Source organism: Camelus bactrianus, chromosome 17 (genome assembly GCF_048773025.1).
Source record: "Camelus bactrianus isolate YW-2024 breed Bactrian camel chromosome 17, ASM4877302v1, whole genome shotgun sequence".
Taxonomy (NCBI): Eukaryota; Metazoa; Chordata; class Mammalia; order Artiodactyla; family Camelidae; genus Camelus; species Camelus bactrianus.
In genome coordinates, this window is record NC_133555.1 from 40267569 (window position 1) to 40294028 (window position 26460).

A 26460-nucleotide genomic window follows, 5' to 3' on the forward strand; every position below is an offset into this window, starting at 1 on the left:
GCACCTTGGATAATCAATCTGCCCCAAAGGGGCCTCTTTTGGTAATTTACAGAAAGACGACTCAGCACCAAAGGGAAGTTAATCTCCCTGGAAGTCAGATGTTTGGCTCTCCCAGACTGCCCAGAGGCTGCGCAGTGCACGGGGCCTGGCACAGCGTGGTAGCTTGGATCACTCTTTCCACCTCTTCAGTACTGCCACCATAGCATCCTGCATCTGCGTCCTCTGCCATGTGACTCTGCAGTGCCCCCCCAAGAAGAGGAGGGATGTTCATCTCCATCCCACTCACAAGGATCCTGGCTGTATGACTTGCTCTGCTCAGTGGAGGTTAGACGAGCAGAGCCTTTAAATGCCCCTACTTCATCAAACGTGGCCCCTTGAGCCTCTGCCACCTGCCATGAGAAAGGCGTGCTCCCAAGAGCCTCTGGTGCCAGAGGAAGAAGCCCCATGGAGACCCACAGTCTGAAGCAGAGCCATCTTCAATACCCCGCAGGCCGATAAGCAAAAATAATAAAAGTGTGCTATTTGCTATGTTGCATTATGGCAATAAAAACTGACTAATACACTTGGTGACTCATGGAGTGAGATAAACTCTCCTCTCAAAGCAAAAAGGCTGGGTGGCCCAGCAAAAACAAAGCATCCAGGGGTGGAAAGAAAACATAAAACTCAAATCCATATTCTGCTGGAGGACTGAGCAAGGAAGCAGACTAGAGCTGGAACAGAAACTAAGGACACCAGGCAAAAGTAAGTGAATTCAAAAGAGGAGTCGGAAGAGGTGCCTTGCTAGGTTTTTGAACTGAGCTTTCAGGACTTTCTGGGGCATGCCTGAGGCTTCTACTATGGGTGAGGAGAAGCTATTCAGAGTTCTGAGTGTGCCCAGATACTGCGATGTCAGTCTGGGTAGCCCCAAATTGAGTGCCATCCATGGGAGCAAAGGCCACTGTGCTGGGCACCTCAGAGGGACAGGAAGCCCAGAGCATCTTGCTTTCAGCACAAGAGCTGCAATGCACTCCAAGAGCAGCCCTTCTGAGGAGGGCATGCATTTTGTCTGCAAGAGTCTTTCCACTGAGTCAGCTGGTTTTTAACGAGTGCTGTACACCAGGCAGGGCTGCCACCTGACTGCTTTGTTTTCAGCCTTGATCGCAGCTTTATCCAGCTGCAGTTGGTTTGGCTTGTGCCAATACAGATGCATTTCTCACCACTGGCAGCAATGAACTACAGAACACTCAGGTTTTATTGGCTTGTGGGGAGAGATGCCGGGAAGGAGAAAGGAAGAGAACTTCCCTGCTACACTGCTCCCAACCCTGAAACAAATACCACCATCAAATGCTTCGTTCCCAAAGGTCAGTTGGGAAAACAAGCCCACATGTAATGTGTGTCATACTTGGACAGAAAGAAGGGCAAGACGGCCACTCTCCAAGTGGTGTCCATTTCAGGTATGACTGTGCCAGACCAGGGCCAACGGGACAATGACATCGAGGTTCACTCCATTTAAATCTGTTTACCACAGTCCCCAGAAGGACTAGCTTTGCTAAGAACTTTTTGAATAACAAGAAGAGCCTGTTAAGGAAAAGTGGCCCCACAGCACATAAAGGAGCTTTAGTAAAATGTAAAACTGTTTAGTAAAATGTGACTGTTGTTATGTAAAACAGAGCTTTAATAACATGAGACATATTGAAAACCCATCACTGGGGCTTTCATGCGAATCCCCCAACAACCCTTCAAGGTAAGTTTCACCTTTCCTGATTTGACACATGCAGGAATGAAGGTTCAAGACCTGACCCGATTAACCCACAGTCACCCGGCAACTAAGTGATCAGATCTGAATTCAAATCCAACGTTGACCCGACTCTACAATTTATTTTCTTTCCATTATACCAGACTGACATTAGTTAACCTCAATATTTTATATAAAGCAGATATAAAATCTCAGTCTACACACAACTTAGTAACAACAACAACAACAAAACAGCCCAATCCAAAAATGGGCACAAGACCTAAACAAGCAAGTCTCCAATGAAGACATACAAATGGCCAATAGGCACATGAAAAAAGCCCCAATATTGCTAATTATCAGAGACATGCAAATCAAAACTACAATGAGGTATCCCCTCATACCAGTCAGAATGGCCATCATTCAAAAATCCACAAACGATGAATGGTGCAGAGGCTGTGGAGAAAAGGCAACCCTCCTACACTGCTGGTGGGAATGCAGTTTGGTACAGCCATCATGGAAAACAGCATGGAGATTCCTCAAAAAACTAAACGTAGACTTACCATATGATCCAGCAATCCCACCCCTGGGCATATATCCAGAGGGAACTCTAATTAAAAAATATACATGCACCCCAATGTTCATAGCAGCACTATATACACTAGCTAAGACATGGAAACAACCTAAATGTCGACAGATGACCGGATAAAGAAGCTGTGGTATATTTATACAATGGAATACTACTCGGCCATAAAAAAGAATAAAATAATGCCATTTGCAGCAACATGGATGGACCTGGAGATTGTCATTCTAAGTGAATTAAGCCAGAAAGAGAAATAAAAATACCATATACCATGGACATGTGGAATCTAGAAGGAAGGAAGGAAGGAAGGGGAGACGGAGAGACAGAAATAAAGAAAAGGAAGAAAAGAAAAGAAAGAAAGAAAACACTAATAAACTTATCTACAAAACAGAAATAGACTCATAGACATATTAAACAGTTTTATGGTTACGGGGGAAAGGGGATGGGAAGGGATAAATCTGGAAGTTTGAGATTTTCAAAGCTCAATCACTATATACAAAAACAAATAAAAACCAGGTTTCTTCTGAATAGCACAGGGAACTATATTCAATACCTTGTAATAACCTTTAATGAAAAAGAATATGAAAATGAATATATGTATATATATGCAAGACTGGGACATTATGCTGTATACCAGAGATTAACACATTATAACTGAGTTTACTTCAATAAAAAAATAAAGTAAAACCTTAGCCTACAAACACAGGTGCCTAACGAATATAACTTTCTTTCAGTTTCTATTACTCAACCCAATTTCTCTTTCAAGCTCATTCCACCAGGCTGACCGTAACTTGAACTCAGGGAGTTCGCTTGCCCCTGCCCTCCCTGGGCTGCACAGCAGGCGCTCCAGATGCTCCACACCACTCAGGGGACGTGAAGCTGCCTCACTGTCCTGGGTTGAACGGCAACTCCTCAAAAGATATGTCTGCATGGAGGCTCTGAGTGTGATCTTATTCGGGAAAAGGGTGTTTGCAGATACAATCAAGTGAAGGAGCTCAAGATGAGAACATCCAGGGTTATGTGGGCAAGCTCTGAGTCCGCTGGCTGGTCGCCTTACGAGAGCGACACCGAGACCCAGATCAGAGGAGGAAGCCACGTGGAGACAGAGGAGGGGGCTGTGTGAAGATGGAGGCAGACACGGGATGATGCTGCCACAAGTCAAGGAACTCCTGGAGCCACCAGAAGCTGGAAGAGGCAAGGAAGGGTCTCCCCTAGAGCCTTCAAAGGGAGTGTATCCTGTCCGTACCTTATCTTATGTTGAAGTATTAAGACAGTCCAGCCTGATCTAATAGTGAAGCCTGAAAAATAATTTACCCCCTTCCCCAACTTGGAGCCTGACTTGGGGCCAGAAACCTATATATAAACCTCCATGGGGGAGAGGAAAAAAAGATAAGGAGCTGGGAAGGGTCTCAGTTGATTGTGTCAACAAGTTGTGACCTCACAGCCTTGCAAGCAGGAGGCTTCAGTGGGAGGAGGACAGCACAGGACTCAGGCTAGAAGAACCACCTCCCAGGATGCTCAGGGTGGGCTGGGAACCATTTTCTCATGCAACGCTCCAGAGGTGGTGTGGACAAGCTGTGAACTAACCTTCAATCAGGCCCAACTTATCCCTGTCAGGTGTCCCCAGTAATGGAGTCACTGAAGAGAAGTCATGGATGACTTTCTGAGCTGTGACAACCCACCAAGATCTGCCAGTCTCCCACCACTGGCTTTACAGATGGAAAACAGGGACCCAGAAGTTCAATGTGCTCAAGTTCATGCAGTAAGTTCATTCCCAAACTTCCTGCCCTCCCTCCCCCGACCTGTGTTTCTGTTGTTTAACTTCGTCACACTGCTTTAGGGCGTGTGACAGATTCCCAGCAGATTCAGCTCCAAACGCTCCACACGGCGCAGGTGCTCAATAGGTGTGCACTGAATTAAGGGGTTGAGGCTTCGCTGCGGCACAGAACACCTGCAAGCTCTGTCCCCACCCCACTGTGCTCAGCGGAGCCCCTGAGTGGGTTCAGGCAGAGAATGCTCTGAGGACCAGCAAACCCAGGGCTGGAAGGCTTGGGCTCCAGTTGGGGTCATGCCAGGAGGGGACAGGCAGCTTCCTGGGACCCACATCCTTCCTGAGCTGCTCAGCAAGGATCACTATTCCCTGCCTCCTATCACCTCCTCAGCTGTGGGAGGCCTTAACCTCTGATCTCCCTATGTCTCTCTCAGCCCTCTCCCCACTGCTGCCCACGGGGCTGTGTGTCTTAGTTGTGGTTCCCTCGAAACCAATCCCTGACATGAGGATTAGGGTGCAGGCAGTTTATTTTGGAGAAGACCCCCAGAAAGTAGGGGTGAGAGGACAGAGAGAGGGTGAGACAGGGAACGGAGAACACCTAGTAAAGGATGTGTTAGTGAGCAGCCCTGGGGCTTAATCACGATGGGAACCCTCTTAGATATCGAGGATGTGCTTCTGAATCGTCCCACTGGAGCACTGAAAAGGATGGGGCATCTATCCACCCACTCCCATCTGCACTGGTCAGGGGCAGCCGGAGGGCACAGCTCTCTCCAGACAAGGTGAGGTTCCCTGGAGAAGCAGCTATATTCTGCTGTCCACGCCAGGCTACCTGTGAGGTGGATGCTCAGCCTTACAGAAATTACACCTCCACCCCACAGCCATCAAAAAGGTACAATAATAAAGACACCTCTTCCGTTTCTGAAGCCTCTCCTCTTTCCAGAGTCCTTTCACACATGCCATTCTGTGCAGTTTTCAAAGCAACCCAAATCCAATCTCAATTTTACAAGTGCGGAAACTGAGGCTTAAGGGGTCACCCTGTCAGGAAGTGGCACAGTTACAGTAGAAAGGTCAGAGTTGTCCTCTGCCAACGCTTATGGTAACATCCAATCCCATTTCCATCTGTTCCTCCCCTGGAGAAAAGACATGCCCATCAGGAGCCAAGGGTGTCCTTCCCCCGTGCCATTTGGCTGAGACTGGAAAGACGACAAGGCCTCCCAGAGACGGCTAATTTGGACAACAGGAAAGGCAAAACAGAAGGCGCCTGAAAGCAGTGGACTAACAGCTACGGGGAGCACACGTGGCCTGAATCGCTCTGCACTAGGCGCTTGCAGAAGCTTTGCCACCCTAGGCAAGTCCCCTCTGCTCTCCGGACACCCTCCCCCTCCCCTAAGGCCTGGTGGGAGGGAGGTGGCCTAGCAGTACAGTCCCCTTGGGACCAGTGGGAACAGAGGTTTCAGCCAGTTTATGTGCCTGAGAGCGAAGGTGGCAGGGGAAGGAGCCGGCTGGGCTGGAAGGGAAATGAGCTGACAAATGCACCAGGACTAGGCTGGGAGCTTCAAGGTGGGCTCCAAACTTCAAAGCGGGTCGGAGGAAAAGGAACTCAAGAGCTTATCCTTAAAGCAGAGAACCAGAGCCAGGGGGTGAGGTCTCTGCCAGTTTCATTCGCCTTGGCCTGGGTTCTCTCAATCATTTAAAGAGGCCCAGGCTTAACTGGGAGTTCGAGATTTGTAGATACTGACAGGTATATATAAAATAGATAAACAAGCATAAACTGCACGGCACAGGGAAATATTTTCAAGATCTTGTAGTAGCTTACACTGATAAAGAATATGAGGAAGAAAGTATGTATGACCATGCATGACAAAAATTGTGCTGCACATCAGAAACTGACACAACATTGTAAACTGACTATAACTCAATTTAAAAAAAAAAAAGACAGAAAGAAAACAATAAAGAGGCCCCAGCTTAGAATGACATGGGGCCTCACCTGCTCCTTTGTATCAGACCAGTTGCTTACAGACTGTGCCTACGGAGCCTAAAAGAGCCTGAGCCTGATGGGGGTGACAGCACCCCAAGAGAGGGCCTGGGTCCCCAGCAAACTCCACTGGAGGAGCACTCCACTTTCATTCAGCAAAGCTTTTGAGTACCATTCTTTTTAAAGAATAAGTTATGGGGGCAGAGGGTACAGCTCTGTGGCAGAGCGCATGCTTAGCCTGTACAAGGTCCTGGATTCAATCCCCAGTACCTCCATTAAAAATAAAATAAAATACAGAAAATGTTCTGAGGCTACAAGTGCTTGAAACCAATGAACTGAGCAAACTTTAAGCATCATTCTGACTCTAAAATTCAGGCTGTTTTGGGTCAAATAACAAGATATTTCTGCTACTGCAAGGTTAAAGGGTTTCCTTCTCTCCTGATAGAAAATATTTCCCGGGGAATCATTTTAATCCTATTTTTATTGGCATCTTGGTGCCATTTGAGTTGGTCTCACTTTGACTTTGGGCATTTTTAGAGAATAACTTGTGTGACGTTAGGGAACAGGAGCACTGATTTTACCAAATGTGGTGACCTCAGGCGAGTTCTAAAGCATGCAAACTGTCTGCCTTCCCGGATGTTACTGTTATACAGTAACAATAATCTCCTACATTCGGACCTCAGAAGCCCCTTTTTTCAAAACCAGAAATCTTATTTAATCTTTGAAACTCTCCTGGGAGGTAGGTGCTATTAACCCCATTTTCCAAATGGGAAAAGCAAAGCTCCAAAAGGTTGAACGACTCACTTCACCCAAGGTCACCAACCAGAGGAGCAGAACTAGGGAGAGAATCTGTCTTTCTGATACCCCAATCCACGCCAATTGCTCTTTTTGAGTATAGAGATGAACCTGGACGCTTTGGCCTCCAGGAGTGCAGCAGCCACTGTTGGGACGCCAGCCATCCTCCCCTGCCCTTACCGTTTCAGTGCATACCTGCCTGCTTCCAGCTGCTGGCACCTGCCTCTCTTTGCCTGAGATCTGCTCTCTCTGGCCACTGGAACCCATCTGCCCAGGGAGGCAGACCAGAGTGCGGGGAAATTTAACACCCCCACCTCCCACCAACAACCAGTCAGTCACCAGTGGCTAACTGGAGCTGGTGTGTAAATACCACTCTCCTACAGGTGTTCCCTGTGATCACTTCCCAGATAAACTACCCACACTGAAATCCTGGTCTCCAAGTCAGCCTAGGGGGAACCCAGACCAAGACAGGCTAGCCTATGCTCAAAAGCAGGGATAAAAGAAATCAACTGTCTCCCTTTTCCCAGGGGCTGCAGTTTTATGAGACCCTATTCCTAAAGCTTAAGCAGGGAAAGACGCCTGATCAGCATCAGACATCAGCTTTATCCAAAACCCACAAACTACATCCCATACAAAATGTACTGTACTGCCATTTTAAGAAATAAGGAACAAACTATAGAAATGATCCTAATGCCAAATGCATCAACATGGGCAGACCTAGAGATTATCATATTAAGTGAAGTAAATCAGGTATCACTTAAATGTGGAATCTAAAAAAAAAATGATACAAATGAACTTATTTACAAAACAGAAAGAGACAGACATAGAAAACAAACTTATGGTTACCAAGGCTGAAAGGGTGGAGGAGGGATAAATCAGAAGTTTGGGATTGGCAGATATGGGCTACTATGTATAAAATAGATTAACAACAAGGTCCTAATGTATAACATAGGGAACTACAGTCAGTATCTTATAGTAACCTATACTGAAAAAGAATATGCATAAGAATATATACATATATAACTGAATCACTTTGCTGTACACCAGAAACTAATACAACATTGTAAATCAACTATACCTCCATTAAAAAAAAAAAAAAGGAAGACCTCAATATGTTGACATGAAACCATAGCCAAGATATAGTGCATGGGGAAGAAAGCAAGTGACAGAACAATGTATTCAGGATGCCACCATTTGTGTATTTTAAAGGGATTTATATAAATATATATGCAAAGAACACCTCTGGAAAGATACATTAAAAACTGAAAAATGTAGGAGTCCCTGAGGAGGGAGCCTGGGGACTAAGGACTATTTCTACTTTTCACTGAACCAGCTTCACCATATCCCTGTATGACTTTTAAAAGGGGGGAAAGGAAAGGGAAACACGCTATTAAATTAAACAAAGAGGTCCATGAAAAATAATCTACGTGAATCCTATTTACCTGAGGAACTTGTTGAAAATGACAGCTCCAGTGGGTCTGCAAGGGGACTCTAGGCTCTGCATTTCTAGTCAGTGATTCTCATGTCAGCAGACACTGCTCTGAGAAAACCTACCACCAAGTGCTAGCCCATCGTTGAGCTGCAGGGCAGGATGCTTAAGGCTCTGGAGGAACTGGCAGATTGGAGACGGGCAGTGCTGAGGGCGTCTGGGTATCAGTGCTGGGGCTGTCCCTGGGAAGGCAGCATCTCTGCTCACCATGACACGACACTGAACAGTAAAGTAAGGTACAAGCCATTTCTTCTCCCCACTAACCTCTCAGATCCATGGCGACCATCTCACTGGAGAATATATTTGGCAGCAGCTTACTTTGTTTGCTTTCTCCTGTCCCTTTGTAGAGGATGCTCCCCTAACCTGAATGGTGAGCAAAATTAGAAGCAGCATGATTTTAAAAGAAAGGGAAAGCTGAAATTCACAAGCAGCACAAAATCTAAACTTGAACCCAATAGACCTTTGTAGCAATCTACAAAAAAAACCCAAGCAGGTCGCTTCTCGGCCTTTTGGCTAAGATCAAGTGTAGTATCTGCTCTTATCAGTTTAACATCTGATACGTCCTCTATCCGAGGACAACATACTAAGTGGATTTTTGGAGCAGGGAGTTGGAATAGGAGCTTGCTCCGTCCACTCCACGCAACGACCTGGTATTGCAGTACTTTCAGAAACGGTGAAAAACAAACAAACAAACCCAACCAGAGACAGACAAAAAAAGCAACGGCAAACAATCTCCAAAAAGATTTAAAATTAACCGACATCTGGTCATAAAGTGGAGGAGTCTCCAGGCACCTAAACTTGCGGCAATAGTGGACTTCTAATGAATCTTGGGGACTCAGAGAATTGCAACGCCCACTGGGAAATAAATAAGTCCCCATTTAATGGTGGTCATGCTGCAAAAGGCATTATTTGGTCCTTGAGATAGGTTTCCAGGCAAGAGAAACAGGTATAGAAGAAAAGCAGAGGAACCACTGTTTGTAGGCCAACCTGGAATTTTAATTCAGAGACTCCAGTTGCCCAGGCCAACACAGTTCTGAGGCGCTCTTAAGTGCGTCACAAACTGTAGCAGGTGCCGGCTACGGTACATATCGTAGGCAAAGGCCCCAGGAACTCTGTCCCCTAGAAGAGCAGGGAAGAAGGACGGGGTAACCAAATAAAATACGCATGCTGGGAGTCCTGAACCAGCTTGCACCCAGAGCTGGGGGCCCCACTGGACCCCAGGCCCACAGCAAAAACGAGAGAAAAGCCAACTTTGCCTCAACCTGATGGGGATAATGAGCCAGCTTCATTATAAGATTAGCTGCCGGGGTGAACACTCTTAATAATGCACATATCGCTATGACAACCACCCACTTCGGTACCTAAAGATAACTTCATGGCACGGCCACACTTCCTCGTTTGTAAAGAAATGCTGTTTCCAGTGAGGCCCACCACTTCGCTCCCCACGACGGCCTCCGGCGTTGTGCCGTGTGCGCGGAGCCGACCCGCGTGCACGTCTGTGCGTGTGCGCACGTCCGTGCGTGCGTGCACGTGAGTGTGCGGCTGGGCGGTAGGCGAGGAGCCCGGGTCCTCGTGGCCGTCCTGGTGGCAGGAATACCGCCTGGTGCTCAAGGTTGCTCAGATTTCTCTCGGGCCCAGGCACCAGAGCGTGTCGACATAATTATTCAGGAAGACAGACTTGGCCAGGATTAATACTGTGATTAATTATGGTGGGAGCCTCGACAAGCGAGGGCATGCCAGGTTGGGTCGGGGAGGGACCTGACAGCCCCTGGCTCAACAGCTCGCGGGCAGGACGGCCGAGGAGGGTGTTGAGTGGGAGCCGCATGGGCCTGACTGTAATGAGAAATGAGAAAAGTGCTGAAAAATTGATGGCGCCTGCAGATTGCGCAGGCTGGCGCACAGCGGGGGCCCTGCAGCCGGCGCGCCAGGCGCCGTATGCTAATGCCGGCGCCCGGGCCCGCGGACGGGAAGGAAGAAAAGCCCTCACAAAGGAGAGAAATGCAAATGACAGGCGCGGAGATCAGTGCCGAGAATCCCGGATTAACTGAGTGGAGCTGGTGCTCGCCTGAGTTTAACCCTTTCTGGATTGTGTCGGTGCTACACGGGGTTGCTGCCCTGAGCTCTGGTCTGGATCTGGGTCCCAGCCGAAGTGCGGGTGCAGGCAGACGTGGGAAGAACCAAGGTAACTAAAGGAAAAGAGGCTGGTGACTTCATTGGGAAAGGTCCTGGCGGGGGGATGGGGGGAAGCAGTGACATCTAGGGTAGGAAATGCAGTGGCCCGGCCAGGCACTTTCTGGTACTGTTGGCCCCACAGGCAGCCAGAAAGGCTTCTACAAAGTGGGCAGTAAAAAAGGAGGCCAGGAAGGGGAAGCACGGGGTTGGGGGTGGGGGTTGGGTGCTGGAATGTCCAGCACCTTGATCTGGGTGGTGGATGTACGGATGGTTCCAGTATCACTTAAGTGATATTGTAAATACAGATGTGTGCACTTTCCTGTGTCTCAGTGATACTCCAATCAAAAATGCAACGAGGAAGGAAAGAAAATGAGGCCAGAGCAGAAGAGCAGAGACCCGGGTTAAAGCTTTGCAAACATAACCTTCTCTGGAAGAGAACAATGGAGGAAATACTTCATCAACACTGGGGCTCCCAAAACGCAAGTCAGGGTCCTGGTGCTGCTGGGGCCCTCCTGCTTTGGGACACAGCCTCTTTCAAAACATCACCATGATATGTACTTACGGAGAGGAAAACATTTACTAAAACCCATGTAAGCTTGTCCCCAACCCTCCTTCTTGGGGAAGCTTGTTAGGATGGGAAGTCGGTAAGAACTCAGCAAGGAGTTGCAGGTATGCGATGCCAGGTCCTTAGGCCAGCCAGGAGGAAGAGAGGGGTCCAGAAATCCAGACAATAGAATTCCACGTAAATCATAGGCAGACCTGGGAAGATGCTGGTGATACAGGGTTACACGGCCCCAGGGGAATACATAAATTTGTATGTTCCAAAAGAGAACAGAATCAGAGATTATATTTATGTAATAAAGTTTAAGTTATTCACATTTCTATAATACTCATTTTTTTAGGGCAGAATGACTATAGATCCAGCTATTAATAGTAGTTCTCTCCATGAGATAGGAGGACTTGGCCTTTCTCTATCGTGTTTGACTTTTTTTTTTTAATAATCAAGTACTAGGGAAAAAATGCGTAAATTTAGTTTCATTTTGGAAGAAAAAAATGGCAGAGCAAATGGGAATCATGAGAGGCATGAGCTCCACCTTTCTGGTGACCTCATTCCCCAAGATAGCCTTCTGGGTGAGGAGTCATCTCCAAAGTTCTTCCCATTTTATGAGCAGCATTGCTCATAAGTCCTGAGCTTTCCCGTCTGCTTCGATAGGAGCCACTCCCCTTGTCCCCCCACCACCATCTTACACTCCAAGCATAGAACTAGAGGAGATTTGAGGGACTGCCTTTGTTGGGGGGTGGGGTGGGTGTGGAGGTGATGCTTATTGACTGCCTAATCGGTACCCAAGCTGTGACACGGGACTTCTGCCAAGTCCCGCCCTGTCATTTTCCTGATAAGGGAACCCTCTGTGAGCAGTTGTGTCTTGCCCACAGAAACTCTCCTGGGAGCATGAGGAAATGACTGTCCATCCCTGGATTATGGCCACACCATCTGTATCCCATCTCCACATCTCCCGGGTCCAGCACAGGGTCCAGACAGCAGCAGAAAGCCCACATCTGTGTTGGGAAAGAAATGAACTCTACGGCCAAGGAGAGGTAGGTGAATGTGTTCACATAGACACACACACCAGGAAAGGAGGCCACTTGGGTGCTAGCTGTATTTTTTCCCCTAGGACAAACGAAATAAGGCAGATTGTCTATGCTAGAGTTCCTCTGAACCAGAAATTACCATCTTTGCTCAAAGAGACAAGAGGATTACGAAACACTTTAATGTCCTTCTTTTCTCTTTTTACTGCAAAGCTCCGACGAACTCCAAACCCAGGGGTATTCACTGCAACACAACAGATTAACCAAATAGGACTGGAGAGTCATTAGGGATCTTTTTCCCTTTATACAAGCCCCTACTCGAGGACAGGGAGGAAGCCACCTTTGCTAAGGCGGACACAGCTTCACTGGGCACAGCAATTATTCTGAAAACATCTGGAGCATGAAATTTTAAAATGCCAGAATTACAGTGGGTTGAGCAGGTGCCGAGGGTATTCTTTGTGTGATACCACTGGAGAGGCCGGGAAGCTTTCCCAGGACATCAGATCTGTCCTCCTTCTCTACCTGTCCTGAAGCAATGGCTTGGGATTTGAATCCATTTGGGACAGGACTCTTCCTGTCCTTCTCAGACAAGAAATCCAGAAATCACAGTGGGTTGCTTACACATCAACCCCATGGAAGGGCAGCCCGGTGTTTTTTCGCTTTCGGTTTCACAGATACAGTCACCTGACATTTAAAAACAAAAATAACAACAACAACAAAACCTCACCTGTGACGCTTTCACCAGCTCCTTACCCTGCAAATTGTTAAAAGACAAATTAAGCAATTCTCTGCTTTTTAGGAGTGGCATTTTGCATCTAGTCGATGATTTAAAAAAAAAAATCTTCTTTACAGAAGAAGCCAAAAGATATAGAAGGAGTGAAAAAACTGAAAAATCTACCAGTCTGCAGTCCCGAATGGAGTGATTAGGACAATGATTATCAATGAGAGTTAAAGCCATTAGGAATTAGAATAGAATTGAGTCATTTTTAGTCATGTGGAAGTGAGAAAAATTACCCCCCCATCCGTTCTTTCTTAAGAATTCACTAGGATGTGAGCCCCCCCCCCCAAATAAGGGAACAGACACGGCCCCCACGAAACAGTAGAGTCAGCAGAGGGTGAGGGGAAGTCTTGGAGAGACGGGCAGTCAGCTCAAACAGGGACAGAGGCTGGAAGGCTGGAATCTGGGGGAGAGATTTGAGAGGTCTTAAACCTTATAGAATTTGGACTAAAGGAAGACAGTTTAAAAACAAAAGGAAAGATCTTTTTAACTCCAGGAAAAATAAAAGCAGCCTGTTCAAGGAAGGCACTGCCATTACAGCACACTAGTTGGCTCTGCAGTGAAATAGTGTTTCCACAGTCACGATAATGCAATCACTGTTTAATGATTTTCCACTTTTAAAATTTACCTAGAGTCAAGCAAGATGACTTCAGGACCAAAGAATACAACGGAAACATCCTCCCACCTTGCCAATGCAGACATGTTAAGTACAGATACTGGAGTGGAAAGGGGTAGGAGGTCTGTAGGGATGTTAACACCTCCATCTTAACAAATGAGGAGGCAGAAGACACTTATTATTGACCTAACAAGAAACAGTGTACGCCAATCTCCAAAAGTGACAAATGTAACCCGTAGGAAAAATAAAGAGTGGTATTATTATATTGGGCCACTGGGGAGAGATGGAGAGGTGGTGGGAGGGAAGTAAGTCTCCATCTGTCATAGCAGGAGGTCAATGATTAATTTCCAAAATTGATCAGTCTCGACTTTAAAATATGGAGGTAACTTTCAGAAGAAATAGCTAAACATGTTAATAAGGGCTGTCTCTGAAGAGTGGGGCTCAGGGTGGGAAGGATAAAGCAGGAAACAGTGTCTAAACCTTTATAAACCTTCTTGTACAATTTGATTTTTTTAACCAGGAACCTGTATTACCTCAATTAAAAGACCTATATTAAAAATACAGTTAAAAGAAATGTACAAAACCATTAATTTGGGAATTACTGTCACCCCGTAGATCAGTATTATCTCGATTTAAAAAAACATACTGACATAGAGTTAACAATTGTCTTGTTAACAACGCATCAGAGATTAACATGGGAATTACTGACACCCATAATTATTGAGTCTCCCCTCTCTTGGGCAGGTATGTCTCTTAAACTATTCATGTTTTCTTTTATGTCTCTGGGTAAAAGTTTTATCATCTGTTTATATACTGTTTCTGTATATTTCTTGTTGAGTTTATCCCTAAGAGCTTTATATTGGTATTTCTATTTTGAATGAGATTTTTTTAAGTAAAATTTGTAAGTGTTGCTGACATAGAAAAATCACTGATTCCACTGATTTAAAATATGACCCTTGTACTGTAATCTTATATTATTGTCAGTGGTTTGTCAGCTGAATCTCGTCGTGGTGGGGGTCGGTGGTAATAATATCATCTGTGAAGAATGATTAGCTTAGTCCCTTGCTCTGTTTACTCTGTGCTTTAAGTTGTTCAATAACAGCAGCAATGGTGAGCATCCTATTTCCTCGCTGATGGTAATGGGAGCCCATCTCATGTTCCACACAAGCAGGTTTTGAGCTGGCTGCTGTTGGAAGCTAACAGTGCATGGTGGTCAAGAGGATGGGCTTTCAGATCAGACTGCCTGGTTCTGGGTCAGATCTGGATCCACCATTTACTTGGCGGCGTGACCTTGGCCGGTTACTTAACCTCTCTACACCTGTGTTCTTGTCTGTCAGTTGGGTAACAGTGCCTGCTTTGTTGGGTCACTGTGCTTATTAAACGAGATCCTATGTGAAAAGCGCCTATAAAATGCCTGGGCGGGTCTAGTCCACATTACTTTCAAGCATCTGGCTAATATATAACATTCATTCCATATCGTCTTGTTGGATTTGACCTTTTGTTAGTCCTTCGAGGCTGTTTTGGACCCAACTCTGTCGTTCGTTTTCATGGTTTCCATTAGTTCAGCAGTTTGACCCTTGCTGATTCCTTGGAGATGGGGTGGTGATTTGTGGCACTGTATCCATTTTGCGCAAGGAATCCTAAGTGCCACCCTCGTTTCCTGGGGCTCTTCTCTCTCCTCTGCATCTGATGAGAGGAGCCTGTGCTTTAAAATCAGACAGCCCTGCGGGGAGATCCCAGCTCTGGGACTCACTGAATGGTCTTAGGCAAGGTCTTAGCATCTCTTGGCTTCCAACTCCTCGTCTCTAAATGGAATGAGAATGTCTCCCTCCCTGGGCCGTTTGGAACATTAAAGGTGAGCAGAAGCTCACATCTACCCTGGCACTTGTACCCACCACACCCTCTTCATTTCTTTCTACTTCTGCACCCCGGACCCCTTTGTCCAAAATCAGAAGTAGCAAGCAGCCTGGAAGGTGGAAGGAAACCAAGTTCCTTCTGGTTAAGCCCAGCTCCACTTCAGGTAGATGCAATTTGGTCTTTCCAGTCTCTGCTCAGGTGGGGGTCAGAGGTGCTGGCTTCCAGTCCCAGTACGGCAGCTGAGCCATCTCAGGAGATGCCATCACCTCTGGAAAAGCTGTGAGAGTCGTCTCCTTTCTCACTGTCAGCAGCTCTGAAATTCTCAGCTGAGGGACTTGGTGTGTGACACAGAGATACCTCTTCCTCCCCCGCAGAGATCAGTTCTTCCTCGGCCAGAACCTGTTCAAAGCCCTTAGACCTCCCAGAAAGGCGCTCACAGCTCTATGCAAAATATATTTATTAATAGTTGGACAAGACAAAGGAATGCATTACCACGTGGCCACATCGGCAAGCAGCAAAGACATTCAAATCACTCTGAGTCTCCCCAAGCAAATGCCACAAAACACAGACAGCCCTCCTGCTGCCCGTCTTGGTTAACAGAATACCAATTACCAGGATCTATGGACTCGTCCACTTGGCACACGTGTGAGCCTCTGCTTTGTCCTGTTTGCCAAGCCATCTTCACCAAGGACACAGAAATTCAGAGCCACACTGATGCTCTAGCCTCAAATCCAGATTTTCATGAAAGCCATCGTTGGGAGGTTTTCCTGAGTGGCATCTGAATCCATTGGACTCCTGTTAAGTGGACAGCATCCTTTAGTTGGTTCTTCCCCATCTCTCTGGCCTCAGCCACTCACACAAGCAGAGACCCTCACCCTCTATGTCACCTCTCTATTAAGCCTTATTGATTTGATTTTCTAAATCTAACCCAAACATATCCGTTTCTTTTCCCCTTCCTCTTCCTGAATTACTGCACAGCCTGCTGCTTGGTCTCAGGGCTCCAGTCTCTCCCTCTTCCATTCATTTTCCACAAAGCAGCTAAAGCGATTGTTGGTGTCCATGCCACCGCAGAGGGCTTGCTGTTTGAACAAATTCCAAATCCTTAGGTGGCACCCATGGGATCTGCCCTCACCCATCTCTCCTGCCCTCTCAGTGCCCCCAGGGTCACGCTCTAGCCAGGCTGGACGGGGTCCAGTTCTGTGCTACTCCCCGTCTTCTCCCTGACTGTCCACACTGCCTCTAACCACCTCCCCCTTTCCCTGTCAGACTCAGCTCAAGTGTCATGTCCAGGGGATACCTCTCTTGGTGCCACTCACGCTGAGTTTGCTGCCCTCCTCTGGGGTCTCAGAGAGCCCTGGACCAGCATATACAGTAACATTTATTGTATTTCCTTGGTTACTTCTCAGCATCCATAGACTGTGAGCTCCTTGAGGCCAAGAAGAGAGCTTACTAAACACTGACTTCCAGTACAGCGTTCTACGGTAGGGGATATTCAGTTAACATTTATTGAAAATATTAATTCATTCCTCAAAGCAAGGCACCACCAAAGCCTTCCGCCACTACCACACATTTGAAGAATACATGACTCTACAAAGCACATCCACTGCCTTTACTCATCTGAGCCGAGGATGGGAAGATGAGGTGGGGTGGTACTGTTTTCTATTTCATAGGTAAGAGCAATCAAACTCCTTGATTCAAAAATTGAAGCTGAAGGGCATTAAGTGCCCTGCCAAAGATCATTGATAAACAGACAGTGTGGAAGTAATGATGGCGACTACCATTTTTATTCAGTACCTACTACACGCCAGGCTCTGGCTGGATCCTTTACAGGTGTAATTTTGTTTATTCTTCTGAACCCTAGTGCAGTGTTCTTACGACAAGACTACTGAGTTTGTTTCAGCCATTCAGAAACATTTCTGGAATGAAGAACATCATAAGGATATTTTTCTGACTATAACTCACCCACTGCTACAGTGCCAAGAGTCCACCCATGGTTCCATTTCAAGTTAAAACCATAAGGATGATGGTATAGCTCAGGGGTAGAGTGCATGCTTAGCATGTGTGAGGTCCTGGGTTCAATCCCCAGTACCTCCACTGAAATAAATAAATAAATCTAATTACCACCCCCCAAAATATTTTTTTTAATTTTTAAATAAAATTAAAGACTTTTTTAAAAAAAGAATTTCCACGTTAAGACAGAATAGCAGCTCCCAGATCATTTTCCCTGGCTGTGGCACAGCACACCAGGTCCCAGACTGGCTCATCTGAGGGGAGCTCATCTGAGGATGACGCCCATGCAGAAGAAGATCTAGCCAGAGTTATCACAGAGACCCAGTGCCAGAGCGCCCGTGGTCATCCCCACCACCCTCTCTGATACCCACTTCCTCTGTACTGTTGTCCACCAGTATGAGGTGACATATTTCCTGATCACTTAAGGCAGATAGAGACATGTACTCGGGTATCTGCTGCAGGAAACATCCTCACAGATACAGTCCTTTACCAATTAAAGGATTGGGAAAGTCCCTTATGGGAAAGTCACAGGGTCCCAAACATAAAGAGAACCATAATGAAACCCTGGCATCTTGCTTAAAGATTTGGACTCAAACTGTATTCAAATCCGAGCTCTGATATTCACCAGCTCTGCTGCTGGGCATGTTGCTTAACCTTTTGAAATTTCAACCATTTCATCTGTGAAATAGGCATGATAAGTCTTACCTCACTGCACGGTTGTGAAGATTCAGTGAGGTAATGCCCAAAAAGAACTTCGCCCGGGGCCTGGTGCCCAGCAACAGTAGTTGCCATCATTTATAGTACAATGTTAGTGGTAGTGATGATGGCCAGTAGGAATAATTATTCCACGCACAGGAAGTGCCCCATAAGACCTTCAAAGTCATCCCATGCATGCCTCTGCCCTGGAGGTGCTGATGGAATTTCGAGCGTCTGTAACTCAGAGTTTGAGCTCATTGCACCTAACGGTTGAAACTTCAGCTCTTTGCAAATAAATATTAATCTCCGGTGAAATATTGGAGAGCTTTAATTAAGGTGATCGGGCTGATTAATGATTCCCTCTGGGCGAACGCTGAGGCACCCAGAAGTGGAGCACGGGCTTTCTGAGACACAGGCAGAGCAATCCATCCACCAGCTTACAGAGGACTCCAGCTCTTCCCAGGCTGTTGACTCTCGAGGCTGTACCCCCATCCACGGTTCCCATGACCACTTTTACAAACATGAACACACCTGCCTACCAAAAGGAAAGACTGGGTCACCAAGCCTTGGTGATTTTTTTTATTCTGACTCTTAATTCTTCCTTTGCAGGAACTGAATGAATGGACCAAGACGAGAAGTGGTTGCAGGGCTTCAGGGTAAGGAACTCCATGTTCTTGTTCCATTCCACTGTGAACTTGAATGAGATGAAGCCCTAGGACTCAGGGGTTCAACTCCCCTTAAACCCTATGGACCCTCCCTAGATATTGTATTGTCCTTGGCAGCCCTCTCGCCAACTTCCAGACGGGAAAAGGAGCCAAATGTGTATTTATTCAGGGCCCACACCTCAGGCCAGGCCTTGTATGGGTATCAGGACTCCAAGACTGGGTGATGGCTCTGGAGTCAGGATCTGAATCGAAGAGTTGTTTTAAGGATTAAATGAATTCATTCATGTGCTTAGATCACTGTTCCTCACACAGTAATGTGTAGACAGGTTATCTGGGAGTCTTGTGACAATGTGGCTTCTGATTCAGCGGGTCTGGGGCGGGTCCTGAGACACTGCCTCTCCTACAGACTCCTGGATTATGCCACAGGGGTGCTGGTCCAAGGGCCAACCACACTTGGAGCTTAGAAGGCCGTGTTACTTAGCAAGTGTTGTATGTGTTCGCTGTAACGGAATGTGTTCAATAATTGTTTGGTGAACAGAACTGAGCTGAAATGGTTACAGTCTGATGATCGTATACTATTTTCATATCTCTCATCTTATTTAACCCCCATAATTCAGCAAAGTAGAGATTCGTGTCCCCATTTACAGGTAAGGAATTTGAGGGGATTCTTGACTCTGAAAATACGTGTCTTTCATCTACCCTAGAAAGTTTTCATCAGTTAGTTCTTTGACCATTACCTCCCCCCATTCTCTCAATCAAATTAGAACTCAAATTAGAACGTGGATAACTTTACACTCTACACAGCTTCTCTCTGTACCAGAGTCTCTGATTAATTCATGTTTTTTTCCTAAGTCACTAATTCTTGCCTCAACTATCCCAAATCAGCTATTGAACACTTACGCTGAGTTTTAAACTTTCATTATTACTTCCCACTGGTTTTTCATTTCCATTGTTATGCTTTTCATTTCCAATAGTACAGGGTGGTCCTTTTTCTGTCCTTTGTGGTCATTTTCACTCTCTTCCTCCTTGTTCATGTTTTGGATGCCTTCTTTTATTTCTTTGAAAAGAGTAGGAATATTTATTTTATATTCTGTATCTGATAGTCCTGATCGCTGATGCTTTACTGCATCCGTTTCTCATGTATATTGTTATGATATTGTGATTTATAAGAAATATATTTGGCCTTTATCCCTTCCTGGCAGAGTTCCTACAATCCTTGGAATCTCCTAAGTGATAAGAACTAGCTTGTAGGTGTCTTTTGTTGTTCATTAACAAGTCCCTTTCAGCCACACCTGAGTTCATGTTAATGAAATGACTTTTTTATATATGTATTTAAGGTTACACTCCATTTACAGTTATTACAAAATACTGGCTCTATTTCCCATGTTGTACAATACATCCTCGTAGCCTGTCTTACACCCAATAGTCTGTACCTCCAACTCCCCCACCCCTGTATTGCCACTCCCCCCACTGCTGGTGACCACTAGTTAGTTCTCTAGAACTGTGAGTCTGCTTTTTTCATTATATTCACTAGTTTGTTGTATTTTTTTAGATTCCACATATAAGTGATAGCTTACAGTATTTGTCTTTCTCTGTTTGACTTATTTCTCTTAGCATAGTGCCCTCCAAGTCAATCCATGTGGCTGCAAATGGCAAAATTTTATTCTTTTTTATGGCTAATATTCCATTGCATAAATATACCACATCTTCTTTATCCAGTCATCTGTTGATGGACACTTAGGTTGCTTCTGTTCTTGCCGACTGTAAATAATGCTGCTATGAGCATTGGAGTGCATCTATCTTTTCAAATTAGTGTTTTTGTTTTTTTTTTTTTTCCAGATATAGACCCAGGAATAGGATTGCTGGGTCATATGGCAGTTCTATTTTTAGTTTTTTGAGAAACCTCCATACTGTTCTCCGCAGTGGCTGTACCAGTTTACATTCCCACCAACAGGGTACCAAGGTTCCATTTTCTCTGCATTCAAGCCAACATTTGTTGTGTTCTTTTTGATGACAGCCATTCTGACAGGTGTGGGGTGACATCTCATTGTGGTTTTAATTTGCATTTCCCTGATGATTAGCAATGTCCTTCTGCATTCCCTCTTCAGAAAAATGTCTATTCAGTACTTCTGCTCATTTTTAAATCGGGTTGTTTGGTTTTGGATGTTGAATTGTGCGAACTGTTTATGTATGAGGGATATTAATCCCTTATCATATAATTTGCAAATATTTTCTCCCATTCAGTAGGTTGCATTTTCACTTGTTGATGGTAAAATGACTTAGAAAGCCCCTAAAAATGGGGGCTGGTTGCCAGAGGAGCCAACTATATGACCAAAACTTTGGAACTTTCAGATATACTCCTTCGCTCTCCCCTCCCTACCTCCAACCTGGGGAGGGGGGGTGAATTAATCACCAGTGGCCAATGGTTTAATCCATCATGCCTTCCTGGCCCTATGTGTGCCTGCCATCTGTCTGTTTCTGAGTTGTATCGTTTGATAGTAAACCAGTAATCTAGTAAGTAAACATGTCTTCCTGAGTTCTGTGAGCCACTTTAATGAATTACTGAAACCAAGGAGGTGATTGTGGGAACCTCCAGTTTACAGTCAATCTGTCAGAAGCACAGGGGACAATTTGGACTTGTGATTGGCATCTGAAGTGGGGCCAGTCTTGTGGGACTGAGCCCTTAACCTGTGGGATCTGAGGCTCCCTCCAAGTAGATAGGGTTAGAGTGGAGTTAAATTGTAGAACAGCCATTTGGTGTCGAAGAATTGCTTAGTATGAGGGAAAACCTCACACATTTGGTGGCCAGAAGTGAGGTACTGTGAGCACCAACATTACAGAGAAACAGAGAAAGAGTTTTTCCTGACTTTCTCAAGTTGCCTTGTTTCCTTGTATGTTTTATAATTTGTGTGTGTGTGTGTGTGTGTGTGTGTGTGTGTGTGTGTGAGCCCATGATCATTGGAATTCCATCAGGGAGAATTCTTTGAGTCTAGAGATGATCTCCATTTGCTCTTTCCAGGTGTTGGGGGGCTTGACCATCTGGGGCCCATGTTAATTTAAAATTCTCGGCTTGTTTACTTCACATCTTCCAAGAAAAGGCATTTAGGCACCAACCCCACCCAAGGGCCAGCCTGGGTGCACAGATTCACAGAGGATACTTTCCACTCACCTTACTCAGAATCAAGACAAGGCTGAGACAGAGACATTTCCTTGCATTTTTCCTTTGCAAGGAGGGTTTTTCCTGGTTCACAAAAAGTGTGGCCCTTTGTGAATCATAGCTTCGTATGGGGTGAAGACCCCCCTCCCACTCTCCCCAGGACTGACGGCTTGTCTCCCTCTGTGTCTGTGGCTGCAGGGGCCTCCACACGGCCAGCAGTGTCGGTGCTCACATCCTTGCCCTCATTCCCGTTCGCACCCTGTCCCTGGCCTCGGACAACTTCCTGCGTTTTCTTACAAGGTCATCCACACATCTAAAACTGTGTTCCTTATGTAAACATTTGTATCTGGCACTTTTTAGTTGTTTCATAATAGGAGGGTATTAGCATTTCTGATCTTCCATTTTGCCAGGACCAGAAAACTCATCTTTTTCTGAACTTCTCACAGTGCCTAGTAAAGATGATAAAGCATCCCAAACACCACAGCGCAAGCAAACGACCAAGACTGTTTGCCTTTTTAAAGGGAGTAAGAGGTTGATATTACGCACTGTAAGGCCTCTTGGGGATAATACGGCACTGGAGGGCTTCGCCAGTAAACAGATGGAGGAAAACAGCATCGTCAGGGAGAGATTCCATGAACTACGTTCCTGGGAGAATTTTCTTGGAAAAATGACAGGAACTTGCATCCAACTATCAGGGGGAGTTTTCTCTATACTCCATTTGAGACGAATAAATTCACTCCATGATAATAATTGTTACAACAGCTTCGGGTTCCATAAAGGGCATCGTTTACGGAGTATTTGTAGGATACTTACTCTGTGCTCTTTTTGACAGATGTTCCAAAAGGGCCCCTGAGTTTAGGAGCTGCAGGTGGGAGCACAGGGCACCTCCTCTGGGGTCAGAAGCCCTGCACCAACAACAGTGTGATGAAGCCTTTTTGAGGAAGGCCTTGGACAAGCCACTTGGATCCAAGAACCTCTGTTTTCTCCCTCCCCTGAGTTGAGCTTCATCATATATGCTGAGATCTATGGGGAGAGGGGGTTCTTTCAGGGTCGCCCTGTTTGCTAAACTCCTGGCCATCCAGGACATCAACCAAAGTCCTTTGGAGTCCATGTCCAGGACCTCCCATTCCCATTTACAGCCCACCCCCTAGGCCTTAAAGCAAAAGTGGGAGACACAGTCCAACAGGGAAAGTTGTCACTCTCCCCCAGCCCCGTCCCCACACAATCCCACCACCTGATGGAGGATTTCCCAAACAGCAGGCTCTCCATAGCCAGGACACCTCTGATGCAGGAACAATGGCCTGTTGGAGGAAACCCTTAACTCTTGACAGACTGATCCGGGGCACCGGGCCATCAATGGCCACCACTGTTGCTCTTTCTGAGCAGGCCAAACGTAGAAGAACAGGTTTGGGTCGATCTATTTCGAAGATTGTTGAGAATGACCCGTGGCCATGCCACACGCTACAGACAGCGTGGGACCTTTATTCCTCCAGTGCTCTGATTCTTGACATCAAAAATGAGGGACATTTACTTATCTTTCCTTGTTCAAAAACTTTCAGTTCCTCTCAATCTTGCCCAATAGAAAACCTCAGGGAATTTTTTTTACCTTTCTCCTGACACCCTGACATGATCCAGAGATGGCTCTAATCCAAGGCATGATTATTAATAATCACCTAAAATCTCAAGGTTCAGTTCTTATTCACCTTCAAAACATATCACAATTCCAGTTTCGAATAGAACATAAATACTGCAAAAAAGTGAGGCACATACAAAAAGTAAGCAAACCAACAGATGCCCACTACTATGTGTAAAATAGATAAACAATAAGAACCTACTGTAAAGCACAGGGAAATATAGTCAATATCTTATAATAGCCTATACTGGAAAAGAATCTAAAAAAAAAAAAATATATATATATATATACACACACATACATACATATTTAACTGAATCACTTCACTATACACCTGAAACTAACATAACATTGTAAATCAACTATATGTCAATCTTTCTAAAAAGGAGGAGGGAGTAGAAACAACGTAAATGTCCCCCAACTCATGAATGGATAAACAAAATGTGGTATATCCATACAGTGGAATATTATCCAGCAATAAAAAGAAGTGAAGGACTGATAATACATGCTACAGCATGGGTGAAACCTGAAAACATTATGCTAAATGAAAAGACTGCATATTCTATGATTCCATTTGTATGATGTATCCACACTAGACAAAGAGACAGACAGTAGATCAGTGGTTGCCTAGAGCTGGGGAATGGGGGAGGGTGGGGTGGGGTCAAGAGGACAGGGAGCAACTGCTAATGAGTATTTTCTTTTGGGGATGAAAACATTCTAAATTTATATCATGATGCAGTGGCTCAACTCTTAAAATATACTTAAAACCATTGAACTGGACATTTTAAATAGACAAACTTTATGGTATGTAAATTATATCTCAATAGAGCTGTTTAAAAATTAGAAAAAGATTTTTTTTTTTTTAAGTAAGCAAACCAAGAGGAAAGTAGGGCTCAAAGCATGTAAGAGATTTACTCCAGGTCACACAGCCCCAGAGGCACAGGCCAGGACACAGGCTCAGGCCGACTGTACCTAAGTCCTCTGACTTTGCCTGTTCCCCATGCTGCTGTCTCACTTTGGGTAGCTCCGTTCTTCCAAAGAACTCCGTCTTGTGAGGGAAAATTACCCTGATATAACCTTCATGCATAGTATGGAAAGGCCAAGATGTTACCATGATGTGATAGCTGGGATTAGCCTCAAGTTTATCCAAAAAAGAGAAAGATTGGGTGGGGAGGGTGGTGTCTTTGTGAAGTGGTTATTGTCTTTGATTCATTTTCCTTTTGGAGTTTTTCCACCTTTCAGATCTCCCATTAATCTGAATTAAGACACACACACACACACAGACACACACACACACACCTGAATAATCTAAGAGAAATGTGTCCTAAGAAGGCCAGAGCTGCAGCATCTCCAGGGGCAGGGCCTGCCCTGAAAGGAGTGTGGGAGAGACACAAGCAGCCAGCAGAGGACTCTTGTCCAGATAAACCCACCACCCAGAGAAGCAGAAGTCAGATAAATGAGGCTTCCCTGTGCTCAGTTGCCTCTCCCAGGCAAGGCGACCGAGGGTCAGAGACTAAAACACAAGATGTCCACAGGGCTGGTCCAGTTCCTCCAGCCATTCAGGCCACAGCTTATCAAGAATTGGGCCCTTTAACTAGACTGAGCTTCGGACCAGGAACCCAGAATTCAGCCCCCAGCCCCACCCTGCCACTGACTCACCAGCCACAAGGCCTTTCCCCTCTTCTGTCGCCCTTCCCCACAGCCATCCCAGAAGGAAGAGATGGCTCCCCATGGACCTTCCTCACAGGGTGGCAATCAGGCTTGTGATAAAGCAATCCCACTCCTGGGCATATATCCAGAGGCACCTTAATTTGAAAAGACAGATGCACCCCAATGTCATAGCAGCACTATTTACAATAGCCAAGACATGGAAACAACCTAAATGTCCATCGACAGATGACTGGATAAAGAAGTTGTGGTATATTTACACAATGGAATACTACTCAGCCATAAAAAATAACAAAATAATGCCATTTGCAGCAATGTGGATGGACCTGGAGATTGTCATTCAGTGAAGTAAGCCAGAAAGTGAAAGAAAAATGCCAAATGATATCACTTATATGTGGAATCTACAAAAAAAAAAAAAAAAAGACAACCAAACTTATTTATAAAACAGAAACAGACTCACAGACATAAAAAACAAACTTATGGTTACCAAGGGGGAAAGAGGGTAGGAAGGGATAAATTGGGAGTTCGAGATTTGCAGATACTAACTAATATATAAAAAATAGATGAACAACAAGTTTATACTCTGCAGCACAGGGAACTATATTCAATATCTTGTAGTAACTTATTGTAAAAGAGAATATGAAAACAAATATATAAATTCCTATGTGACTGAAGCATTGTGCTGTACTTCAGAAATTGACACAACATTGTAAACTGACTAGATTTCAATAAAAATATATTAAAAATGAAAAGTAAAAGCAACAACTGGCATGAAGACCTACTACGTGCCTTTTTATTCACATTTATCATCTTAACTGGCCAACAACTCACCGAGGTCGTTATTTTCCTTGCTGTGCATGTGAGGAGGCCAAGGCTCAGGGTTCTGGATAACTTGCCTCTGGTCATGTGGCTGGTGAGCAAGAGGACTTGGATTTGAACCCAGCTGTACTTGGCCCGGTGGCTCACTGCTGTTCCGACCCTCCTCACATCAGTTTCTTTCCCCAGAGAAGAGCAGCAGCTCTGCTGGGAGACGGGCTTTCTCACTTTTCTCTCCCTTTCCTCTCCTGCCTCCATCACACCTCTGCTCCCACCCCTGCTGGTGGGCTTTCAATGTTGGCTTCTGGGGGTTGAGACCCAAATTTGGGGGGTTCAGCCCATCAGTCCCTCGTTCACCCTGCTGTGGGTTCGGGAGACCATGTGATTAATTTTCAGGTAATGCCCCTGTTCTCTGCAGAGGCACAGACTGAAAAGGATTCATAAGGGTATTTTCAGAGCGCGTGTTGGTGACAAGGCTGGT

The 26460-nt window shown here is 45.5% G+C and overlaps 1 non-coding gene across 1 annotated transcript; it reads left to right on the forward strand.

Annotated features, from left to right (window-relative positions):
- The first annotated feature begins 8817 nt into the window (after window positions 1–8817).
- Window positions 8818–9008, forward strand: LOC123614307 (U2 spliceosomal RNA). Its single transcript, XR_006721670.1, has one exon. It is a non-coding gene; the product is annotated as a U2 spliceosomal RNA (small nuclear RNA).
- Window positions 9009–26460: the final 17452 nt, after the last annotated feature.